At 31.0% G+C, this 25399-nt stretch overlaps 2 protein-coding genes across 7 annotated transcripts in view; both read left to right on the top strand.

Annotated features, from left to right (window-relative positions):
- Positions 1–25399, top strand: part of LOC126858902 (beta-1,4-N-acetylgalactosaminyltransferase bre-4-like) — a 100112-nt gene that overhangs the window by 12988 nt on the left and 61725 nt on the right. Inside the window, exons 1-4 of one of the 6 annotated variants that reach the window (XM_050609597.1) lie at positions 8301–8631; positions 8912–9104; positions 9750–10044; positions 23084–23135. The gene's annotated coding sequence lies outside the window, so the exon portion shown is untranslated. The other 5 variants (XM_050609589.1, XM_050609607.1, XM_050609629.1 and 2 more) reach the window with 5 other exon arrangements.
- Positions 1–25399, top strand: part of LOC126848717 (sperm flagellar protein 2-like) — a 65376-nt gene that overhangs the window by 22499 nt on the left and 17478 nt on the right. The gene's annotated exons all lie outside the window — the stretch shown is intronic.

Below are 25399 nucleotides of genomic sequence, written 5' to 3'. Positions count from 1 at the left end.
ATAAATATTTTTATTATCTCTTTTTTTTTAGGGATAGTACACAGCTTCTTTGAACGGATATAACTATGAAAGTTACATATATTAATATCGTGATAAAGTGAAAATATTTGTCATATTGCATATTGTAGATTAATATTTAGATCGATATTAAAAATAGATTTTAGGATAAATCCTAATCGAAAGCGAGCGGGAAAAAATTGCGTATTATTTAGTTTTTAATGAGTTAAAATAAATTTATGCAGCGCATTTTAAAAGGTCATTTCGAATAAATCGATCGGAGAGGAGAAATATATTATACAAACGGAGTTTATGGAAAAATAATTATTTTCGCGAAATATATGATAAAATGAATAACCGATAAAAGCGAAGCTCTAGCTTATAATTGATGCGTTTCACTCGAGATAATTGACCCGGAATGATCATTGCTTTTAATCGCACAATGAGACGCGCGTGACATGAAATGTATAGACCAAGATTAACATGTATCATGTCATCATAGAGGTAGGTTTTCTATATTCATAGAAAATGCTACATCAGAGAAATTGATAAAGGAACATATTATGCGGGTATATGTTTTGCAAATTATATCCTATACGCGCGCATGCAAGCCTGAGGCACATTTAAAACTCGTGCAGATATTTCCATTTGCGTAATTGAAACAAGCAATTGAAACGAATCACTTATTTCAGATTAGCTAAATCTTTGTTGGATGTCATTTGAGCCAAATATAGAATAATAAAGAAAATAAATCGGAAAAACTGGCTTTCTGCATCATAAGATATAGAAACATAAAAATTATGATAAAAATCAGGATATTTAATCATTATCATATAGAATTTTAAATCTAAAATTTAATTTTAAATTAATCAAAAGTGTTAAAAAATTCTTTAAATTAAGATTTCGCGAGGATAAATAAAAAATCGATTTTTTTATCAATTTTTATCAAAGTTGCTCTAATATGATATTTTGGGTTGTTACTACAGATTTGCTTTTGTGTTAAAATATATCTGACATAGATGATTAAAAAAGTGCAATTAATTTAAATGTCTATAACAAAAAAAAGATTTTTTTGTACTATTTCTATTTTTTTTAACCAAGAATTTCTCATCGTTGAAAGCGTCCATTAGTAAAATACATCGAACGGCACTTAAATACTTTTCGAGGAGAATTAATCGTAGCTCGGAACTCTTAATTACATTACCAATTGACTTTATGTGACCGCTCATTCTTCCGCGTTTCGCGAGTCGGCTGCTAATGTGAGACTTTGATAAGTATTTCTACCCGCTATTCGATACATCAATCCGTGAAACAAATGTGAATCGGTTTGATTGGTTAATAAGATTAATCACAGTTCAACTACTTTTCTCTAATTCTAGTTTCACGTAGACACAGAAAATCATTTCAATTGAAATTTATATTAACTAACCTTCACATAAAATTAAATTTTATTAATTCTTATATTTTTGCTTAATGCATTCCTTCATCGATCTTTTAATAGTAATTAAAATATATATTTATATAATGAATTGATAAAACTAATTTTTAAATTATTAAACACGCTGATATAAAACTTAATAAGTTATAAATTTCTCTTTATTCGCATAATACATTTCTTCGTTAACCTTGTGATATTAATCTTATGTTTAATTAAATTTTCTATTTTTACAAGGAATCGGTTATAAATCGAAATTAACATTATCTGACATTGATAAAACCGAAGATAAATTAATGTGAATTGTTTTTTATTCGCACAATATATTTTTTAATCAATTTTTTAGTAGCACATAAATTTTTATTTTTATTAGTATATCTGTACATATATATACAAATTAATTTTGATTTTATCAGATTTAAAATTTCTTTGTGGATTATTTGATAATGACCATTTTTGTGTGAATAAAAAATACCAAGTTTTCTGAAGTTTTATTTTCATCCTATATCTAGACTAAATGTCATTATCAAGATACGTTTTTTCCACACTTATGTACGATACTCTACGACGACGGAATGAAGAGATTGTTTTGGTTTCCGATCTTATCTGACTATATCGAGAAAGGTTCCGAGTGTAAATTGGCCTGCCTCCAAGATATCTCGTCAGTAGCCGGGGGCTTAGAGGGGATGGCAACAGGAGCAAAGTAGAAGCGCGCATGGAAGCAGAGAGACTCGAGTGCGAATATATATTTTCCTTATCAGTTTTTACAGAGAGAGAGAGAGAGAAAGTGTGTGTGTGTGTGTGTGTGCTGGAGAGTCCGCACACATGGCCAGTCCCATGGGTCAGTGTCCGATTTTAAAGCTCGTTTACGCGGATCAGCCAGATATTTTATAAGACAAGATGCCGTTGTCGAGACGGTTCGTATGTACTAATATGTACGTCGCGACTAGATAAGGGAAACTGAAGAGTAAAAGTTATATTCTATACAGGTATAGAAAAAACAATATAGAAATCACTGTATCTTTCATTCTTTTTTTTTTAAACATTGAAATATTTTTTATTAATTTTGTAAATTTTTTATTACTGTAATTTCTTATTGGTGTAATTTTAAGGCATTTAATTTTCCATGTCATTAAAAAATGTCATTAAAAGATCTTTTTTACTCGAGCGTACACATTTTATAAAATAATTAGATTTTATTTATTTTAATTGATGCGGCTAATCTTTGTTTTCTTTAAAATTAAAAAAAAAATTGGTTTAAAAAAAAATAAGATATTAAATTAAGGTAGCAATTTCTCACAAGGACAATCACATGGCTCTAATAGTGGATGTCTGAAGACTTTGGCATATTCCTGATCATAGAAAACACCAGCGTGGAGAATGAAAAGCGCATGCTTGCCTGGTATCTCGACAATGTATCTCTTGAAAATGTTATTCCTATAGCGCTTGCTCTAAATAATCGTCAGAATTAACAAAAGCACTCGCGCTAATTGCGACAGTAATTGTAGTTGCGGAAATTGTGTGCAGAACAAACTCTTTCCTCTCGTCTCGTTTCACGAAGGTTGAAATTACAGACTGAGCTAATACAACAAGTAATATTCTAGGTCGTGAAATTCGTTACAGCAATAAATGTTTGCTGATATGAGACTGAAAAACCATGTTACATAGATGATGCCTTTATATATATATATATATATATATATATATATATATATATATATATATATATTGTTGTTTAATTATTATTATATTTATATATATTTATGTAATTTTAGAAACTACTAATAATAATAATTAAACAACAATATACTAGAGAATATAATAATTAACATTTAATAACAATATGTATATTAATTACATTATAATATATAAATATAATTAAAAGAAAAAAAATAGCTGCATATAAGTAATAGCCATAGGGAAGAAGGTACATGCAAATTCCAGTTAGAGGAAATTACCTGTCTTCAAGAAAATTGTTAAACCAGACTATGAGTTTGTTAGATCGTTACGGGTAGCAAACGAGCTCAGAATGTTGCGTTAAAAGTGGAAGCGGTCGGACTTTGCGAGGATTTAAAGTGGCGGATGTCAGGTTGCATTGTCTCTTCCGAGCCGTACGTAGAGAGGTGCTAATCCTGCGCACCTCAAGGTGCCTCTCTGTTCTTTACACTTAACACTCCGGTCATGCATAATACAACGTGTGCATATAATACTAGCAGTGCTGCATCGTCGCTTCTTATGAATTTTATGGACTTATACTTTACTCAGTGTTCTTTTTTCTTTTTATTGCCATACGTTTACATTTCATTATAAAAGTTGCAGCAAACTAATTTTTGCACATAATTAGTGTGGGTCTGCGAAGATTCAATTGAGAGTTTAAATTTGCTAATATATTTTGATCATTTCACAAATGCTCAATAATGGTGATGATCTTTTCGGTTAAAAATTATAAAAAAATTATATCAATTAGCGTATATTGTTATTGAAGAATTTCAATTTAAATTTTCTAAAGTGTCTTTATTAAGCTTTAGAGAGAGTCATATAAATTTAAAGTTTTTCTTAACTCTTTCGAGAAAAACGTATTTTTGTGCTAATATTCATTCTGAACCGCTCGGGAATTCATTGAGGAAAATTCAATATCAAGAAGATTATTGTTTAATCTGAAATATATATATATATATATATATATATATATATATATATATATATATATACATATTATCGGGTAAAGCAATAGGATCAAAGTAACTAGACCTGACACCTGGAGAAAGTGTATCAAGACGCGAAGTGAATATTCTCGTGAGAACATCACCGGGCGGTATCTAGTCTCATCGCGTCGCATCGCTGGCGTTTCGCAACACGAAGATGCATCGAGCGGATAGCTGCGTGCGCGGTTCGTTTAATTATACGTCACGGAAAAGTGCGTAACCACTGTTTGACATTTACGCGTATGCAAAAAGAAAATACGAAAAAAAATTATGTTGCTATTTGCGTCTAATAAGAAACAAAAATATCACCATCGAGACGTGATAACGATCCCTTAACTCTCCTAGATAATATATAGGAGCGAAAACTAATCGAAGAAATTCTAAAGTTATAAAACGATGAATTGTAACATTAATTTTGTTCAGAATTTTAATATGGGTAACGAGAAGTATGATTTAGTCTTAATATATTTTATTTTATTTCTCTTCAAAATTTTAACAATGATAGGAACTCTTTATGATTATAAAATTAGCCCAAGTCAATAAACTCTTTATTAACTTTCTGTTGTGTTAAAAAAAAAAATATTACTTTTAATTATTTTATTTATCAAAGTATAATGTCATATTAAAAATATATTCTTTCTCTTTGTTCTTATTTTCTATAAAACGTTATATAATTATGTTATAGAAAATTGCAATATTTACAAATATCTGATGGCGAACATATAACGGTAAAAACGGCATGCACCGTTGATTAAGTCAATCTTTCCCACATTTGCGATTCGCGCTCATCTTTGTAATTAATCGCGCAAATGAAGTTCCTGTCGGGGCATGCTTTTTTGCCATTTCGTAGTTTAATTACGGCCGGTTGGAAATACTGTCTGGAACGTCGTCTGGCACGCCGGTTTCTGCGCGCGAGATCTCGCAGAGATATGTCAAGCTCATTCGCTGAACACTGGCTACTTCGTCGCTAAGCGCGAAGAGCACGATGATCGCGATAAGCCACGCACTTCCGCGCGACATAAATAAAGCGAACAGAAATTCTCGTTGTTAGATATATCGATTAAGTCATTAAATTCACTCATAAACTGCCTACCTCAGTCCGGAACTTTTTCTCATCTTGCTCTACACTTATTCTCTCTCCCCAAAGTCTCATTATTTCAATTGGACAATTATTTTGTCAAACTATTTTATGTTTTTATGTAAAAGTAATTTATATATAATATTTTGATATTTTTTTTTTCTCTCAATCAAACTTTTTTATCTTTCATATGCATTTTATATATATATATATATATATATATATATATATATATATATATATATGTATGTATAAATAATTTGTTAATTTTATATGCGTTATTTGATTATTATATTTCAATATTTAATTTAAATATTAATTTTACTATTTAATTTAATATTTTATTTTATTATTTTATTTTAAACTTCTCTCTCGAAGTTAACAGTCACGAAAACGACGCGGAATTAATGGCTGTCCTCGGACTATCACGGACGATATGCATCAATGACGAAAAATTTTATGGAGGCCGAGTCCTGCTTGCTTGCTCGTATCAGCCAAGTAAAAGCGAAAATTGCGCAAACAATAAACGTAACATGGGACAGTAGGAGGGAAAAGGTCGGGGGATCGACTTCCACACAGATTCGTGTAGAAAATAGCTTCGCACGTTTGATATTTAACACGGTCATAGTTTTATGTCATCGGATAGGGAAGTTGACGTTGTAGCTTGAAACGAATGTGCAATTGTATTTTGTTTGCGTTAGAAAACGTGCCAGGTCGACCGTTCTGTGGTTGACGATGAGCTAGAAAATTGGGATGACCTATGTCTTTTTTTTTATTATTTATTGGGTAGAAAGAGAAATATGTGTCGGATGAAAATTGGAATATATAACTTATCTCGTATCGTTTTAATTGACTGAATGAATATTTAGGAGAATGGATGTGAAAATTTTGTTGTATTATCTGTAAAAAAAAAAATATTTTTATAAAAATTTATATGCAGATCTGTCGAAATTAATTCTGCGCATTCACTCACTTCTTAAAAAAAATATCAATAATATTCAAGTATATATTTAAAAATATCAATAATATTTATTAAGCTGAAAATTGAAAATAATCTCTCGTTATACGATCAAATTTTAGTTTAAATTTAGAATAAATTTTTATAAATAATACTAAAGTTGATTGATTTGTCAGGGACTTTCAATGTCTGAAAAAGTGCAAAAAGTTTACCGAGAGCAATTTGCGATATTTTCTGCTACGTTCGGACGCACATGCACCTTTTTTTTTATTCAAATCCAATTGAATTCTCCGCTCTTACCTTTTCCTGTGATTCGGGCCAAAACGGACAAACTGTCCGCCTCGGTAGTCCCGAAAGTTTTTAACGTGGCGACAAGCCGAGCGTGGCAAAGCCGTTAGAAAATGGGATTTGGAAAAGGTAGAAGATTCAAGGATTTGAGCGAGAGGAGCTTTTGTTAACGCGCGCGTTTAATGCATTGTTTCTAATCTATTATTTTATACACTTACGCATTGTTCTCCGAGTAAGAAAGAAAAGCACATGACCGTGCATAATACTTTAATACTTTGAATACGTTTAACAGCAGGGGCATTTTCAAACAATTCGGAATAACCTTGTTAGTCGTATTTGTCAAAAATTTTACAGGTCTTTCGTCACGATATTCTCTCACAATATGACAAATATCTATCAGTAAGTAGCGAAATAAAAATCTAAGCGAGCTAGATTGACTGAGCGGTACGAAAATAGAATTGTATTATTTGATTGGCATAAAGCGCGATACTTGCGAAACACGACCGAGTTGTATCGCTCACTGCACCGATAAAAATCGAACGACATTGATTTTTGTCGTCCGTCTTTGGACGACGAAGACCTTTTTTTTCATACGCGTCCTTTCATATTTTAATTTCACGCGCGCAGGAAATATAATCAGACGCAGCAGACCGAGGATTTCGTGCACTGTCGAGTTTTGCATTCGCTAAGGCTGTCGCAATTCAAAATCGCGGATATGCAACAATGCCGTTTGCTGATTCAATGTGCAACCAACCCTTTTTGTCGTCGCTTTTTTTGTAACCTTTGAGAGAACAATAACACATAAACTCTTAAATTGCATTGAAACTGTTCCTTCGCGTTCTCTATGCATGTGTTCCGCGAATGACAATCTCTTTGCAAAACGTTTCCTTTCGCAGCAATAAAGTTTTAATCGGGAATTAATTCGAAAGAGAAACATAAGTACAATTTTATAAGAAAGAACATTTTTCGATAAAGAACAGAAGACAGCTAATATACTTCAGTATGATGTTTATTTCTTTCTCTCACGTCGCACAGAAAAGTAATAGTTCAATATAAAATCGAAATCAAGTACTATATACATATATTAAAGACCCATTAAATCGCCACGTGTATTCCAGATAATCGTGTCATAAATCGTAAGATCATAGATTTTTTATCAGTTGGACTATTTCAAGAGTATAAATCGAATGTCACTCGCAATCAGCTCATATTTTTAAAATATGGAAAAAATATATATATGTTTTATATATAAATATATATGTATACATATATGTATATATAGGGTATTTCAGATTTTTTCCGCCAAACTGTGCCAGTATATTTTACGAGTAGAAATAAGAAAAAAATGTTATATAAACATTAGCTTACAAGTGCTTTATTGAAAAATTATAACAAGAATAACAAACACGAAATTTATTCGATGATAAATTAAATTTTTCAGCGATGTCAGTTTTGTATTGAAAACAAAATAAACATAACAAAAATAAACATAATAGATCGTCGTTACACGTCGTTACCATATTAATAATAAGAATCTCATTTTTGTTATAACTTTTTAATAAAACATTTGTAAGTTTATGTTTAAATAATATTGTTTTCTTATTTCTATTCGTAAAACATACTGGCACAGTTTGGCGGAAAAAACTTGAAACACTGTATATATATATATGCATAATAATCTCATAGGCCTTTATCTCGTGACGCAAATCTTTTGTCTATACATTCACGGTCAAATTGTTCGATTTATTTTGCAATGAATTGGTGAACCAATCGACGCGACAGTTGCGACGAGCACGTCGGCAACCAATCACGCGCATTTCCTCGTCGGCTCGAAACGGCAAGCAGTGCTCGTGCGTCAGTTCGCGCCGAGATTTCGTCGAGTGAGGAGTGTTTCGCAAGCCTCGTGCGTTCTTCTCGTGATTTTCATTTCACGCTTGCTTCTTCGTTCTTGATCGCGCTGATCAAGCGAGAGTTACGACAGCCTCGCTCGAGTAACCGAAATAAAGAATCCGAATAAAGAACGTGACGCGATTTTGCGAATCGACGTTCGCGGAAGTGACGTTTGAATCGAACTCCCGAGCGGTAAGAACGCCTTGACATTGACAGTCGGGAAGAGGGAAGGGTAAGATGGACGATTGTTGATATTTTCTACCTATGAAACAGCACACAGGTATATGTCTTTCTAGAATCGGATATCTGTTATAATAATTCTCATTTTATTTGATATAAATTGAGTTCGAAATATTACTGGTAATATATTTCGAAATTAGAAAATTATTCAAATCTTTACTAAGAAGAAATCTGTGTTTTTTAAATTCATGAAAAAATCCTTGTATGAAATATCTATGCGATAACATATGCATACGATATTGTGTCCGTTAACGACTCACAATTATCGGTGTCAATAACGTGTAATAGTGTCACAATCGTGTCCTCTGTTTCAAAACCAGAAACCTTTCGTCATTTACGATCGCGCAATTTCATAAGAGACACGAAAAAGATCGCGTGGTTTATTCCTGTAATAAAGGACAAAGTAGTGCGGCTGCTGCAATCCAGTGAATGCTGAGTAAGAGGGCCCAGCAGTTATGGAGCTGCAGGAGGGGCAGAGAAAGCTGTGAATGTAAAACCGGTTGCATTGAGAAGGTCAGTTACTGTATCGGTATCATTCTGTTCGAATATAGTCTTTATTTCGGTCACGTCATGTGTCCCTTATCTTACCATATGACCATACTCTGACAAGAGGTCTCTCTATAGCACATAGTTCAATAGTCAGAGTTATCAAATGAAGCACTTGCTATATCGAAAATAATTCTTGTCCACGTTTTAAAAATTATAAATTTAACAGCATAATTATTTTTGTATAAAATGTCCTAGAATAGTATCACATATTCTAATCGTAGATCCTATATGAAATTATACGCGATAAAAAAAAGTTTTAACAATTTAAAAAATAATTTAAAATTTTAATATGTTGCAATAATTGTGATTTTCTCTCTCTCTCTCTCTCTCTCTCTCTCTCTCTCTGTTTTTCTCTTTCTCTTTCTCTCATTAACTTTATTGATTTTATATGTATTTATAAAAACATTCTCTATAATTATTAATCGAAAAATAATTATTGTAATTATTATACAAATGAAAAATGAACAATAAATGCAAAAGAACAAGATACAATGAGGATAAATTGTAGAGGAAGGAAGAGTTAAACGCGTTAAAAATGTCATGGGATGTACATGAGATTCTTGCGTTCCTGTATGATATGATAAGACGTATGTGTGTGTGATATTCTAGGATCAATAGAGGAAGAAAAGAGGAGGACGAGTCGACCTAAAGGAAGGCTTCGATGGATCTCGTTTGAAAGGCCAAGGCTGCCGCTCACGCCAAACTACGAGAGAAAGAAGGAGAGAAAAGAGAACGAACGATAGAGATCCGAATAGAGAGAGAGAGAGAGAGAGAGAGAGAGAGAGAGAGAGAGAGAGCAAGAAAGAAAGATGAACTATCTGACACGTGCGCGAACTCTGAAGACTCGTAAGCTTGAGCGTCGCTGAAAGAGAGAAGGAGAAAGAGAGGCGAGAAAGCGAGAAAGGTAAGGGATTACGTAAGATGTTCTCGTGCGAGAACGAGACTTGAAGGGGAACTACCGCTTCTCAGAATGCAGCCGGCAGATTTGTAATGATTATGTAGCGCCTGACACGTTCGTGATGTTCGTCCTTTAACTCTTTCAAGGAAAACAGCGTGAATTATAGAAATGGTGACTTCTTTAATTGAATATTAAATTAATATCTCTATCTGTATCTCTTATATAAATAATTTTAACACCCTTTATTTTCACGTTTAATTGCGAACGTTCCAGCATATCTAATTTTTAATAGATTTTTACTATTGGATTAAATAATTGTTATAATTGTTTAAAAATTATTTCTACAATATTTTCTGTGTAATTTATATATATATACGTATGTATAGCAATATCCCATTATAAATTGTCGACTATGTCGACAATAACCGGCACTAATCCTAATTAACTGAATCTCATTTCGCTGTATTACGCATAGAGTTGTAATGTACAAAGGATAGCGAATCGCTAATCCAGCATTAGCTTAGTTAATATTATATATAGGTCTAGCCAATCGAGTCTAAATAGACATTATTAATCTTCTATTGACAATGAACAGCTGGGGAATTTCTAGATGAAGTAGAGTAAGGTTAGTTGTAATTGCCGGATATCGTGTTTAAATGAATTATCATTTAATTGATGCACTGATATTAATATTTATTAATATTACTGTTAATCGCGTCTTAACCACGATAATCATTTCTTTGATTTTGAGAACACAGCATTTCCATTATTTTAATATAATATAATTTATTTATTCATGTTATTAATTTTATTAGTTATCCATTATTTGATATATTTCTTTATATATATATATATATTATTATATATTATATATATATAAAATTTATTTATTGAAAGATATCTATTTGAAATTTTTTATATGCTCGTAATTCGCGAAAAATTTCAAAACAAACCGTACATTTCTCAATTTGATCTCTCGTCAATCGGTACAAAATGTATGATTCTGGACACACATGTGCTCGCACACATACCGAATTTCCATTCGCGCACATGCCAAAAATAACATACTCTCGAGAGATTTGTTTGCAAATGGGCTGCGAATATATAGTTCGTTGGTTGCGATCGGCAGCCCCGCACGATTACTTAACGCGCCAGATGTTTGCCGAACGCCGGGCCATTCCACTCTACACGGTGCCGCATTAGTAATTTCGTGGATCGCGATGAGATGCGAATTTTGCTAGATATATAATATTTGAAAGCAGCGTATAGTTGCGAAGCCCTCCCGGCAAATTACATGCCTCTGTATATTATGGTCCATTTCATTCGGCTTTCATACACGGTGAGTGAATCAGAGAGTAAAGGATCAGAGAGAGAGAGAGAAAGAAAGGCTACGTAGAATTTGCGCAAAACCAGAGCCCATGTTTACCCATCATATCTTTAGCCCCCTTCGCATATCATATTTCCAGAGTGATATCGCAATTAAGATATCGCATGTCATATTGATTTCTATTTATGAATGAAATACATTATCGTGAATATTCCTTTGTTGTATTCGCTGAATTTTGACGTTTTTAATAATAACATTCTATTGAGGCGCATTTTGCATTTTATCATGTATAACATTTTATGTAAATTGCTATTTTAAATAATGTAGTTTATCTTATTCATCGATCTATTTCTCTTTCACTCTTTCACAAACGTTTATTTGTTACAATTTTATCACGTATCTAATTATCTCTAATTATTCTTGGATGCAATTTTTTTCGAGCAAAATTAAATATTTATCGTCCGGTAATTATAAGCAAATTATATACAATCGGATTTGTATTTCTTACGTGAGTGACATACATACACTCGGCTTGCAAATCAAGTTTACCTAATTGACAGATAACGCTATCGTCAGAGGCGAGAAATCATTAGGATAAAAGTTAACAGATCATGTCACATTGTTATTGGCCTGTTGTGTTTGACTGATAGAACACTCGTCAGGCTTATCTCGATCTCTTTGTCTGTATGTTGGACTCACAGCAGTTTACTTTCTCTTATCGATCTGTATTTAAAAAAAAAACAGATGTCCGAAAAATTAGAAAAAGAACATATACAAGAATATGATATCAATGAAATGTTTGAAGAAATCAATAAAATAATTGTTCGATTTAAATATTCGCTTTTCTTTTGCAAACTTTTTGACGCAATATTAGTTTTCTGCACAGCAATCTGTTTTATTTATTATTTCGAGTATTATTTTCATATACATGTATATTTTATTTATCTTCGATAAAAATTGAATTGCTTGATACAATATTGTTTCAAGATTTTCCAATTTTCGAGATGTCTGTTATTTTGGATTATTTCAAATTTTAAGAGGTATTTTGTTAATATAAAATGTAGACTTTGAAAATATTTATTCATTTGAGACAGCCAGTAGTAATTTACGAAAACTGGATCTTTTTCTTTGATGGAACATATAAAAAATAATAATGATGTACTATATATGTACGTCAGTAATCGTTCCGTGTAAATCTGTAAATGGACCGCAAGGCAGGCGCTCATCGTGCTGTCATAAATTGTGACGCCCCTAACTTCAGCGTGAAAACTGTTGTCGCGCTGAACGCGATAATTGAAAGCGTGATGCGCAAAGTCATCGCTTTGTCTGTAAATTATTTTTTATCACAAAAGTGTGTTATTTCCACGGCGATATTACTGGTTGACACTGTCTGGTGTTTTTCGAAGCGTGTTATCGTCGAAATATACGAGCGTATTTTGGTATACGCGAGAAGCATCGATTTCACAATCGTTTCTTTATTTCTCGAATATCGTATAAATTTCACTTTGATGCAAACCATCATGCACATATAAAATGACTCTGTTTCACAATATTAAAAGATATTCGATTAAATTGGAAGTATTGGCATTTAAATTAGATTAAAATGAAACTTTAGACAAAGAGTTGACTTCAAATTTGAACATCTTTCTAATATTACATATTTCGTATAGCATATTTGTTATTACATATTTGTTTTTAGAGAATTATATTTGTTATTACATACTTGATATTACAGAGTTATATATTTACACTTTTGCTCAACTTTATTTCTGATAATGAAATTTCTATTATTGAAATAATAATCCGACACGCAATTCCAACGACAGAAAGTTTTTAATAGATTTCTTCATAAAATACGATTGCAAGGGAGAAAAAAATATTTGTTTGCATTACACACAAATAGATACACACATATTCATCAGACAAAAAAAAAGTTTTTTTTCAAAAGCAATTATTTCGTGGCAGATATTTTACATACGCATGAAAAGGTATCAAGTGCATTTAATAGTTGCAACTGACATATTTCTCGCTATTATCGCGTTTTATGTGTATTAAAGTCACGCGCTCACTCAAACGATAGCGATTTATGCCTTTCATTGCGCTCGCTCGATCCGCGAGAGAGAACGATCGTCGTTTACCATTCAACTATGCGTTCGTTCCCTATTATATCATGAACGCGAGGAAAATGTCTTGTGAGATTTACGTCCATTCATCGACGATGACCAAATTGCGCATTGTGTCGTTTTATTAGCTCGCCCGGATAAATGGGTAACGTTCCTTATACATATATGCTGTCATTGTGACGCAATTTTATGCAGCCAAGGAATAAGATCGGTGGCTGGAGATGACATATTTATCGTAAAAAAAATAAATATTCAATTTTCAATTTAATAGAAATTTTTTTAGTTGCATAGTTTTACGCATACATTTTATTGAAAAGACAATAATTGAGATTTTAGAGATAATTAATAGTGTGAACTTGATTTTTTCTTAAATAAAAACTCGATTGTTCGCTTTTTAATTTTGAAGATTGGATGAACGAAGTTTCAAATTGATTGAATTAAATTTCCAATTACATTTCCAGTAAAATATTTTGTGTATTAATCTCACAATTACAATCACTGAAATCGGACAAATTTTGAATATGTATTTTTGAGATTTATATATTTTTTTGATTCTTATTGATTCTTCCTTTGTCTTTATTAATTAATTTTTAATAATAAATAGTCTTTTACGACATATTGCATTTATTGCGACCCGCGTAGAGTCACGATATTAATATTTTTGTATTAAATAGCCTTCTCTTTGATATTCTATATAAGTCTTGAAAAACAGTGCTGTACAATCTTTCGTAAAGAGATACCTTGCGTAGTTTCCTCTGTGATCGAATCTCACTCTCGTACAGCCTCGAATACATTATGCCTCAATTTCGAACGGTCCGCGGAATGGCACGATCGCGATCGTTATTCCGCATACGGGCACACTTTATCACGGCTCGCTTACGACGGCAGGCGCGCATTTAATCGCATCCACCGGCTGCACAGATCGTGGATTGTTATCGAACCAATTACATCCTGACGACGGCCGCTTTAAATCGCCTACGATGACGATGACGTCGACATTCGCGACAATCTGCGGTACCTGCCTTGTCGCCTTCCACTTATATGACCGCATTATTTCCGTTCACTCCCACGCGCGTATTCGCGTATATTTAGTTCATCACGAAAAAGAAAGCGCAGCTATATTTTATACATTTATCGATATTTAATAATGATTTAATTATGTGTGCTTAAGGAAAGAGAAAAAATTAAAGTAATAAATCAAAAATTAAAAATAAATTAATTATTTACTTATATTAAATTAATAGTTTATCGTTACTAATTATATTATAATTGTAAATATATATTGAAAATTGGAGAATAGATATTTTAAAATAGCAATAAATTTTCTCATTCCATCGCGAAATATTGATATTAAAATGTTTCACTCGTTTCTGTCTATTTTTATTCATTATTCGGCCTTTGAAGCAAATGAGCTTACCTCTCCAATGTATAGATTATTTGAAAGGACGGAAATATATTGAAAATAAAGCTCCTCTCTCAGTCTAGAGTTTTAGTGTACACGCTTCGTAGTTAAAAAATATGCCTGAAGTTTCCAGCCGCGACGATGTAAGCCGGAGTATACTATATTCCACGTACGTATACTTTATTTATGTGAGCTACGCGCTCTTAGGGGATTTGTAGGCGCGAATAAATAACCATTTATTCTATTTCTTATTACTTCCAAGTTTATAATTGCCTTTATTTTATGCGCACTTGTAAGAGGCACCTCCTTGTAATCTCTCGAGGAAGAATCGATAAAATATATTATTATTTGTTTTATTATTTAATCTACCTATTAAATTACTAATTTTTTTTATGTAAAATTATCGTATGTTGTGTATTTAAATGTTCTCAATTAATTATTTAGCAAAATTCATGAAACCAAGAATTATAGACGAACCTACGTTTTTTAACCTTGATTTCTAAAATATATTTCTCTAATACGCATTTCTTGAAAATTTATATTAGATAAGAATTAGAATTTTTAATCTTGTTTTATAATTTTTATATATCGGATTTCTCTATTATTAGACGAGATATATCAGAACTTTTACTTTCTATAACTAGAATTTCTCTACAGTTTGACCTCCGATATTTCTAATGTATCTATCAATATTCGTCCAGCAATTTTCGAAAACCTCAGAAAGGGTTCTAATTATATTTGTTGTATGCGAGCATATATTTATTATTTAATAAGTTAATGGCATTGCTGATTGATCGGGCCACTTTTAAAGGGATACAGTATTGTATATAGCACGGAATTTTACTCTGTAATTTCAACATGAAGATTTTGAAAATCATTAATGCATTTGCTCGTTCTTTGCGACGAAAGTTATTTATTTGATCGTACACATTCCCAATGGAAAGAAATTTATGGTAAACTATTGGTATGCATAGAAAGTACACTTGGCATACCTCAATACGACGCATATTTTTAAAAGAACCTATTAAGGAGAATAAGTAAGCTTTTACGCAGAATACAAATAGAACTACAAAACATAAGATAATAATGAAAAATGACAATGATTCTGATATTAATAGAAGAGTTAGATAATTTTCTTGCAACTTTTAAAAATCTTGCAGGTTTCATTCAATCAAGTGGATAAATGAAATTTTTTGTGTATGGAAAAAAAACTTTATACATACGAAAAAAGTGAAATTCAATGTAATCTGTTACTTCCACGCTCACTGTTGCTTCTTGAAATGTTTTAGATGTAATCTATTTTTTTCTCTATTTTTTTTTGTTTTACATGGAAAAAGAGGAACCTATGTGGCTAACAGCAGAACGTTGCACTGCAAAAGGATTAACGAGCATGATAGAAAAAAATTCAAGTTTGTGTACAGGATATAAATTTCCACACAATTGAGTTAAGCGTTGTCAGAGTTACGATATCAAAATTCCCAAAAAATCAATTTTTAAAAATAGTATTATATATATATATATATATATATATATAGACGCGCATAAAAATATTTGCGAAAAATATTTTCAAATATTTTAGAATATCCAATTTTGTATACTATCTAGTTTTTATCTGGATTCTATTTCTGCAGGAAAATCATGAAATATCCGTCTTCTATTTTAACACAAATAAACGATTACTAGACGTATCGATTTACTGAATTATGTAATTGCAATTTGATCGAATAAATTTTGAAATATTATGTTTTCTAAGATCATTATGGTTTATTAATCGCTGTATGTATTCGCGACTGAATATTTGTGCTGATTGACATTCAGTATTTTGGCACATTGTACGAAATCGTCTGTGTATAAAAACAAGGTCAAAACTTTATAAAATAAATGGAAAAAAGGAGAGAAAGAAAATGTGTGTGTGTGTGTTGTGTGTATGCATGTTTGGATTTTTAAATCCTGTCAAAATCGACACGCGCAAAATTAAATCTAGAAATTATAAAATATAAAACATATTTATAACGGTTTTCGCATTCAAATTGAAACTTCTTTCCATTTAAATAAAAATTATTTAACCGTATAATTTCGTACCACGCCTTTTTTTTCATCATCGCAGCGCGAGATGTGCGCTTCGCAAAATTAATTAAGTACGCAGATAAAACACAAACATTCCATATACATTCGTTTTTCTGTTAATGTGTACATTCTCTTCAAAAAAAATATTATGCCCGTTTGTGTAAAGGATTATTCTGCTAAATAATGAAATTTTTTTTTTTTTTTTTAGTATAAAGTCTGCTTTCTAATTACAGAGATACGACTAATATTTTAAAGTAAAATATTTTAAATCAATTCTAATGCATATTCATGATAAAAGATAAGATAATTTTTTTATTTGTTTATTTTTTATACTTGCGCGCGAGTGCAGTTTAAATATACAAATAAAAATTTAAAGTCTCTTTAATGTTATTAGATATTGATACTAGATATTTATTTAACTTTGACATTGCAATGGTATCTTGCAACATCAGTTTTATATAAGAGTGACATTGTGAAATATTTTAATTTGTTGAATCTGTTTTATTAATAGATTTTTAATTTTTCCTTTTCTTCTCAACTTTCATAACAGTTCATTAGATAAGCTTAATTACATATCTCGTTTGTTTGTTTAAAAAATGCAACTGTATGACATTTATAACTTCATAAACATAAAATTCATTAAAAAAGTAATATAATTAAAAATTTTTATGTTATTTTATTCAATTTTATTATATTATATTACGTAATACTCTTTCTATTATACACATATTATTCTCGTGCATTCTATAAAATATATATTTTGGAATAATGTCTAAAAATTATATAAGTATAATTTGTCAAATAATTTGATTACATGTCGCTTACATCGGGACTAGATATCGTGCACACCTTATATTAAGGCTAATTTAATAATTTAGATTTCCAGTGCGATATACATATATTGTGATATTTGTATTGCGCAAGGCGAGCGCACAGACGCGGATTGCGCAATGCGAGCGCGAGGCTGACACGTGCCGCGGCGGTCGGGGAATCGATCCGCGTTTAAGCTCGCGTTACGAGAGGACTGATTGTCTCGATGAGGAAACTGGATGTGGCATCGTATGTGCGTATATACGTACATACGCATTGTCGTTGTCGATGCATTCGAAATGGTAGAAGCAAATCGGCTGCGATGCGTAAATTGCAACATGCGAATACATTATTTAGGTCGTCACCTGTAGTCATCCAATGACAATAACTACATGTTCTCCACATGTCGCAATAATTCCGCAATAACATTCTATTAATTCGACAATTGTAGGAAGAATGTTTACATTGATGTAATTGAATGTTCTCTTTTTGCGCGTGCAACGTAAATAAAAAATAAATGAAAAGCCCAAATGAAAATTTTAATCTCGTGTATAGTTACAGGATTATTGCTAAAAGTATATCTCCGGAAAATATTCTATATTGGATTATATGAAATATTTTTATATTAGTTTTATTTAATTTTGGGAAAACAAGTGAAGTGTATGTGTACGTAATATTTCGAAAGCTTTTACTAACTCTTTTTTTTTTATTTATTTTTTTTTTCAATAAATTTGTATATATTTATATATACAAAATATTATATATACAAAATATATTTTTAGTTTTATATATATATATATCTCGGATATACTATGATGTCTATTTTTTTCAAATTAATAAGGAAATTTTAGGATTATAGACAAATATTTCCTAACGAGCCTCAGAGTATTAATTAGACGACACTTTTACAATTAAAAACGCGATGTCGAGGTAGTTTCCCGGTTAAAATTAAGTGGACACTGTTATCTAAACTTTCCCGTAAATGTTGTAAATTCGCAAAGCACACGCGATTCATATGTCCGCAAAATAGCCCCATAGTCGTCATACATACATTGTATACGTGTTGAAGGCGTTATTTACAATGCGCGATTATATCCGGCTCGGTTTCGTGCCGTTTGCCACCGCGTTTGTGCGCACGTAATGCGATAATATGCGTTATTACACGTTGCTGAGTTCGTCCGTAATCGCCATTAAATGGCTATAAATGTTACGAGAGCCTATCTGATACTTATCTGTTTTTATTATATGTAGACACGTATATAAAAATAATAATTGCAGAGGCTAAACTCCACAATTGTTCTTTCTATCTGAGAAACGTACTCGTGTAAATCTAAAGTTTATTCCTTTTTGAAGTAAGCTTAAACTGCAAATTATTTTTGTTTCTCATACAAATCGGATAAATAAAAATATAAATTTTAATTTATTATTAATTGAAATTTTAAAAGAATGAATTTTGCTTTTAGCTTATTTTGAGACACCGTGTATACTCGAGAACGGCTAGTATGCACGAAGTTAACTTTTATCGCGAGATGACGTATGATTGTTCCGCTGCATGTAAATGTCAGGGGATGTTACCATCTGACAGGTTGCTGCTTCGCGATGCAGTTATCTGCTCTATCGAGAATGCACTTCTTCCGTTATCCATGAAGGGATATATAGAGTGATCCAGATCTAGCGAACCATTTTTACACGATCAATTAAAAAAAATTTTTTTTTTTTTTTCAAGATTTTATAACACAGTATTTCTTTAATAGATCTCTTGATCCATTATCTTTATATTAATTATTTGTGAATTAATAATTATTTTGTATCACAAATGTCAAAATATAATTTTAATATAATTTAATATAATATTTAAGTATTGTTTACTCAACATTACAATTTATTTTTAATCTGCATTTATATTTAAATAATTTATTCCACAACGTTTTTATTGCGGCAAAAATTGATTTTTGATTGCTCGGAGAAATAATGGAATTGTAAATTCTGGACACCCTGTGTACTCGATTGATTTTGGGGGTCAATCGATTTGCGACTTGGAACCGATCCAATATTCGTGACACGGCGGAAGCTGTTTTTCTGTATAAGCGATGCCTCTCGCGGGTTTTCGCATTCCATCGACTGAAAAGCGGAAGCTTCGGATAAAGCGAACGAGAACTCGATTTTGTTGAACATTGCTGAGTCGTACCCAAGGGTAGTCTCTAATGTACATGGTGTCTCGGAGACGAACCAAACGAGTCGAACATATAAAACAAATTTAATCTGTAAAATAATAATATAGAGAAGTTAAAATAGGTGTTAAACATTGTTAGGGTAAAACATTGTTAGGGTAAGCTGAGCAATTTTTAAGATTGTGATATATATTAATTAATATATTATATATATTAATTAGTAACGATGAATAGATATGAATGTGAATAAAATGCTATAGATATTATATCTAGATTAAAAAAACATTTGCTTTTAAGGATTTTTAAAATAAATACATCACACGAGTTCTTTGAGAAAAAAATGCAATTACTTTATCACTGTTAAAAAATGACTTTAACATTATCGTTTTATGAAAAAAGTTGATTCTGTATTAATAAAAAAAATCTATAAATTAATGGATAATGAAATGAATGAATTATGAAAATTCTTCGAAAAATTCTAAAATTATCTGTCGAATATATTCCATCCGCAATAGTATTCGTGCGAAATAATTCTCAGGGGCGGTTCGCGTTTCTCGTATTATCACCTCGAAGGAATGAGTTTTAGGAGAACGTAACGGAGATCGTCTCTCGTTTGGTTCGCTTCTCTCTATTCCAAGATAAAGGGACTGAGAAAGCTCGAAGATCGTAGATCTCGCTTTTGGCTTGATTACGCGATAAAACACGCTGTGAACGAAGGGGCGAGCGAATATCTCCTCTGCGCTCGAAGTCGAGCGTCATGAATAAAGAGCATCGAAACGACTTTCGCGAATCGAATTTCCTGTCCGAGCACCGTTTGTTTATTATGTGTCAACTCCCCTTTCCCCGGTCATTAAAACCAAATCAATATAAAAAACCATTATATTCGCTTTCTCTTTCCCATTTTTCTTACTCTATTCGCAAAATATCGTCGAATCAAAAATGGATTGTAAATCGCAAATCGCACGCATAACTTCGATAAATTGTAATGAAAATTTTATAAAAATGAAAATTATTAAAATTTATGTAAAATCCATTTGAAACGAGGAAAAAAGATTTATTATTTTTGATTTTACTTTTATTAAGAAAAGATCTCTAGTCTCTTATAATCCTTTCTTTCTATTAAATTTTTCAAAGAATCTATAATTGTGATGATATTGCATGCGATAAGTTTGGGACGATCAAAATATATATATATATGTTTTCTCTATTTTTCATGCTTTTTTAAACAACATTAAGCATACATCTTGAATTGGGCATATTGAAATTCTTGCTCAGTCACCGAAAATCTAACTTGATTTCGACTCGATATTCTATTACTTGTCTGCGATGTCCAGCGCTTAATTGAATCTGCCTACGACAAGGGACGCGATTACATCGCCGAATAGAACATTCTCGTGTTTCATGAGAGGATCACATTAGTCCGGGCTTCGCGTACTCGAGAGATACGCGAATATTTCTTTTTAAAGCGAAGTGGATTAAACTTTGACATGCCGAGTTTATTATTAAATTTTTTACATTGTTATTTTTTTATGATATTAAATATGAAAGAAAAAATAAATGCTTGTCGATTGTTTATTAAATACTTGAAATTAAAATAAAAGAAATTTTAATTTTCTTTTTTAATTTTATATACGTTTGTCAAAAAAAGAAAAAAACCGATAAAAAATTTTACTGCGTGAAAAATTTTATCACTCTTTGTCATTTTGTAAATTTAGCGGAGTTACGTTGATGGAAGCTTGTTATACAATTTGTCGAAAATTGAAAGTAAAGTAAATCTCTTACCTGAAATAAATTTTGTTGACCGAGGAGCTCTCCATTGATCCGGACGGCACTGTATGATTCTATGTAACTTGAAAACCCTGTGTAAGTCCGAGAGATTTTTAACGTGTCTACTTTTCTCTATTTAAAATTCAGGTCGTCGCGTGGACGTTACGGAGAAAAAAATATCGCGCGTGCATTGTCATTACCGTTCTTGCAATCGTTTTTTTTTTTTGCGCGCACGCTCGTTGCACTTTAACTCCCAGCCATTATCATACCACTCGCGTTGCAATAGCAATTAGTCTTGTTACTTTATGCGAATCATTGCTCTAAAAATTCGTGACAATAAATAAAAATTATATTTGACGCAAATAAAAGATTTTATATCAATGTAAATTTAAACACCAAGAAAATTTAATTTTGATTCAAATTTAATGATAAAAGGATTTGTGCCCATATGGTTCTTAATGTGTGATTAGCATAAATTGTTCAGAATATATATATATATATATATATATATATATATATATATATATTTATTTTTTTCTCGTTCTAAAATAATTGCGCTCCGAAATAATTTTGAAGAATTCTTTTTTAATATTTCGACGTTTTATATTCCAATTCAAGTTATTTCTTTACATCGCGAGTCTCTTGAATTCATCGATTGTGTGACTTATTAAAATCTCTTTTTCTTACACGCATATACATAGCTATTTCATTCGTGTATTACTTAGCATTATTTTGCACGAGTCATGCCATGCGAAGGTGGCATAATAATTCGACGATAATGCGCATTTATAACTGTTATTTATTCACAATTTTTTTTTCTCTTGGCAAAAACTCGGCCAGATCCATTCTTGGACATTTTATCCGACTCATATCCGTTGTATTACATCGCATATTATTCTATTCGTGATTCGTGATTTTGCATAATTGTGAAAAACGACGATGTATTAATGTATAAAAAGAACATTTCGAAAGAAACTTTTGTCGTTTCTCAAAATATTTAAAATATTTAATTTTTATTATCTAAAATACATAAATATTTTTTATTACATAAATATGTATTTTATTGAATGTTTTTTATCCTTTTCAAGAATATATATCACATTTTCGGGATAGAATAATTAATATTAAGATAAGAAACTGATAATAAAAAAAATAATTAATTTTATTTTCTAAAAAATTTTAACTGATATAATCATATACTTGTGATATAATCAGTATAGAAGAAAGATTATTATTTATCGATACTTAAAATTAACAATTGGAACAAGCATGGAAAATTCAAATTTTTAAGTATTTTGATTTGTCTTGTACTTAAATAATATTTTAAATGAAGATATTTTTATTAACTCGTTTAACATGTGTACTTCATTTATTTCAGATAAAAGAAGGATTTCTCCTTGGATACGTGAACGTCTTATTTCCGTATTAACGTGAGTACAATTTTCTTACGATTTCTATTCTTGTTTCTTTTAACTTTTGCTGCAGCTTTTAAGTAAAGTTAAATATAAATAAAAATAGCAGATACTTTTTTGTTAAAAAAAAAGAGAAATTATATTTGAATGCTACAAGTGGCTGTTTTTTTTTTTGAAATTTAATATTTAATATTTTTTATACAAAAATTTCAAAAACGTTATTTTTTTTTTAAACTAAATTCATTGAGTTTTTTTGTGAATATCGGAAATTGCGAGAGACACCTGAATTTTAGATGCAATCTTTTTGATATTGCTATACTTATATTTGAGTTGGCAAGCATCTAGAGTCAATGTTGTCGCCAAGAAAGGACGATTGATACGAAGAAGTATCCTCCATAAAAATCCAATCTTTGAAATGGCACGGCAAAATTCGGACGAATGCTTTCTTAATCTCTGTCCAATGCTTTTCATCGAGAAAAGAAGCTTTCTTTTTTTCCTTTTTTTTACTCTACCGACGGAAATCTTTGTCTCGGAGAACATGTGAAGTCGATTGTACAGCATTCGATTCGAACGAATAGATTACTTGTTCTAATTCCCTATTCTGTCTGCGTGTAATTATCCGACTCCATTCCGATTAGGATTATCCGATATATATTATCCGGAAAAAACTAACAATGCAAACTACTGATAACGAGGAGTTAATTTATTTTTAAATCGGTTGAACTGCTTTCTTCTTCAATGTCGTAAATTATTGCGATTATTCTTATTTAATGGATTTATTTCTAACAATCTCTGTATATGAAGATTATATTTCTGTTATATGTTATTTAAAATTATTTTTTAGTAAAAATAGTTTTTGCTTAATAAAAGCTTAATATTTATATATTATATATATTCCAGATCGACAAAAAAAAAAAAGAAAAATTTATTTTACACTTTCTCTACTCAATACTTCGTTTTACACTTTCTATATTTCGCAAAGTATCAAGAACGCAATATTTTACATTTTTGCATTCATTTTTAAAAAACATGTCTAATTTAAGTCGTAATTAGTGTCTGACGTGCGAAACAGATGTTCTTTGTTGTTAATATGTGTCGCAACAAATTGAAACGCAAACTGTCGGAAATATTGCAATATATTACTTGACAAAACGCGCCATTGTACGCGTATGAGGCACGGGATATTTTTTTTTCCACTTGTGATTATATATTTGCATGAGGATTCTGCATTTTTGCAGCGATTTAGAACAAATCAGATTAAAGCGCGCCAACTAGCATCTGTCACTTAAATCATTGTAAGCTTTAATCATTGTAAGTATAAAATTGTTTGTTGATAAAAAAAATAGTTTAATATTGCACATGCGCACACGAATTTTTATAAAATCTTTTTTTTTGCGGTGAACGAAAAAAAACGGTATATTGATATATTCTTCGCGATGAGACAAGATACTGTGAAAAAGTAATGTCATTATTATATAATGAAAGCAGTGACTTACAAAAAATTCTGCGTTATATATAAACCGGATAGATAAATAATACATTTAAAGCATTTTTAGCATTTAAAGCGTTTGTATAACTTTTAGTTACAGCTTAATGAATTATACTGCCAAATTGTAATGAATTTTTTTACATTTACGTAATGTGTTTTGGAGATTTCATCTTTCTGTGAATCGCATTTGCAGCTTTTAATTACGACGTTAAGATCGTGTATACGGTTATTTTTCTACGCGAGACAATCGTAACGCGTTCTCCCAAGCGTGAAAAAATTGCGTGCACTGCTGGTTCACATTAAGCTCTTTATCTACGATGCGGTCTCAACACAATAAGTATTTCTATAATATACTCATAAGCAAGACATTTTTTTTTTTTATTACCATGTCATAACCGCCTATGACTTTACCTGCATCCGCGGCACAATTGTCGTGACTATGTTCGGTGGATACGTGCAATTTGCGATAATGTATCGCATTGTATATAGTCGCAACTATCTTCCTTTCGTGTGCACTTGTGAGGTATAACGATTATCTGGATTTGTGTATCCACCACGTTGTTGAATTGTTCTTTATATATATATCATCTTCTTACATGTTGCATTATAAATATGTGAATTTTTTTATCTTTTTTTAATATTATTCCAATAAATATTATATTATAATTATTATAAGTATTATAATTATTTATTTAAAGCATTTATACAACTTCAAAGTATTATAATTATTCATTTAAAGCATTTATATAACTTCATAGTTGTAATGAATTTTTTACATCTGACATTTCCATCT

This window comes from Cataglyphis hispanica, chromosome 1 (assembly GCF_021464435.1).
Source record: "Cataglyphis hispanica isolate Lineage 1 chromosome 1, ULB_Chis1_1.0, whole genome shotgun sequence".
Lineage (NCBI taxonomy): Eukaryota > Metazoa > Arthropoda > Insecta > Hymenoptera > Formicidae > Cataglyphis > Cataglyphis hispanica.
Note: the sequence above shows the minus strand (reverse complement) of the source record. Positions and strands in the feature narration are given on the sequence as shown.